The sequence below is a fragment of the Arachis duranensis genome, chromosome 1, assembly GCF_000817695.3.
Source record: "Arachis duranensis cultivar V14167 chromosome 1, aradu.V14167.gnm2.J7QH, whole genome shotgun sequence".
In the NCBI taxonomy this organism is placed as follows: Eukaryota; Viridiplantae; Streptophyta; class Magnoliopsida; order Fabales; family Fabaceae; genus Arachis; species Arachis duranensis.
The window spans coordinates 82,404,970-82,407,042 of NC_029772.3; the positions used below are offsets into that span (position 1 = coordinate 82,404,970).

At 37.6% G+C, this 2,073-nt stretch overlaps 1 long non-coding RNA gene across 1 annotated transcript in view; it reads left to right on the top strand.

Moving 5' to 3' along the window:
* Positions 1-707, top strand: part of LOC127744910 (uncharacterized) — a 3,096-nt gene extending 2,389 nt beyond the window's left edge. Inside the window, exons 2-3 of the long non-coding RNA XR_008006175.1 lie at positions 173-234; positions 544-707. This is a non-coding gene — a long non-coding RNA (uncharacterized LOC127744910). The remainder of the gene's footprint in view (positions 1-172; positions 235-543) is intronic.
* The last annotated feature ends 1,366 nt before the right edge of the window (positions 708-2,073 follow it).

A 2,073-nucleotide genomic window follows, 5' to 3' on the forward strand; every position in this document is an offset into this window, starting at 1 on the left:
TTTTTTATTTTCTGGGATGATGAGAGTTATATGAGTTGCACATGGTCTCAGGATTGTTAAAGAATTCAATTTACAGATATTACATGTGGTGATGGCTCATTATTATACAGTAGATAGTAGATATTATAAACAGATTAGGCTTCTTCATAAGTATAAATTTTCCTTCTTGTAGATTGAATAGAATCATCCACTGTAGCCATGGATAACAGTAGTGATGTTCCAGCACGTGTTCAGGTTTGTGTAGGATCTACCACTAACTATAATGTAATTACTAGTATTTTCTGTTTTCACCTTTCACACAATCTGCCCCTTTCACACATATAATATTATCCTTGCTATGAATTTTTTAAAATGCTCATGTCTACATATATATTAGTAGTTTAGTACTAAAGCATAGTAGCACTTTATCTTACCTCCTAGTTGATTATTTTGGCAATTAAGTATTATTTTACGTTGTTATTTTTTTAATTCTTTTGATGATGTACATGTTACTAAAATTTAACTGCAATGTCTTACTAATCAAATAAATCTTTGTTGTTTTAGATGTCAGGTTCTAAAAAAAATAAAAAACACTTGTCAATTAAAGTACAAAAGACTGGTAATAAGAAGGTGATTAGTGCACACAAAACTAAGTTTTCACACCTTAAGCCTACAAAATCACGAGTTCCAGTTCCTTCACATGTATCTAAAAAGCCTTCAGCATTACCACCCTCTTCTTCCCAGCCACCACAAAAATTCAAGAGAAATTTACTATCTTCCCATGCCGATCATACACCATCACCATCACCAGCTGAATCACTGGTGGACGAAATTGTGATCCTCTTTGTATTTGCATGAGATTTATTTAATAGCTATTGACTATATGTGGACAAAACTCCGTTCAACTTAACCAACAAGTGTACTGGGTCATCCAAGTAATACCTTACGTGAGTAAGGGTCGATCCCACAGAGATTGTTGGTATGAAGCAAGCTATGGTCACCTTGTAAATCTCAGTTAGGCAGATTAAATGGTTTATGATAAGTTCGAAAATAAATAATAAACAGAAAATAAAATAGTAAATAGTTACTCATATAATTCCATGGCGGGAATTTCAGATAGGCCGTATGGATATGCTGTGCTCCTCTTGAATCTCTACTTTCTTATTACATTCATCCAATCCTTCTTACTCCTTTCCATGGCAACCTGTATGTAGGGCGTCACCGTCGTCAATGGCTACTTTTCATCCTCTCTGGAAAATGGTCCTATGCGCTATCACTGCATGGCTAATCGTCTGGAGGCATCACCCTTGTCGATGGCTACATCCCATCCTCTCAGTGAAAATGGTCCTATGCTCTGTCACAGCATGGCTAATCATCTGTCGGTTCTCAATCAGGTTGGAGTAGAATCCCTTGATTCTTTTGCGTTTGTCATCACGCCCGGCCTTCAGGAGTTTGAAGCTCGTCACAGTCATTCAATACCGGAATCTTACTCGGAATACCACAGACAAGGTTAGACTTTTCGGATTCCCATGAATGTCGCCATCTATCTAGCTTATACAACGAAGATTCTGTTGGGGAATCTAAGAGATATGCGCCCGGCCTAAGGTAGAACGGAAGTGGTTGTCAGTCACGTGCGTTCATAGGTGAGAATGATGATGAGTGTCACGGATCATCACATTCATCAAGTTGTTGTGCAACATGTATCTTGGAATAAGAATAAAAGAGAATTGAATGGAAAATAATAGTAATTGTATTGAAACTTGAGGTACAGTTAATTGTATTGAAATTTGAGGTACAGCAGAGCTCCACACCCTTAATCTATGGTGTGTAGAAACTCCACCGTTGAAAATACATAAGTGAAAGGTTTAGGAATGGCCGAATGGCCAGCCCCCTTGAAGGTGATCAAAAGACCGAATGGTCAAAAGACTCCTAATACACTAGTAAAAAGTCTTATTTATACTAAACTAGCTACTAGGGTTTACATGAGTAAGTAATTGATGCATAAATCCACTTCCGGGGCCCACTTGGTGTATGCTTGGGCTGAGCTTGATCTATCCATGAGCTGAGGCTTTTATTGGAGTTGAACGCCAAGTT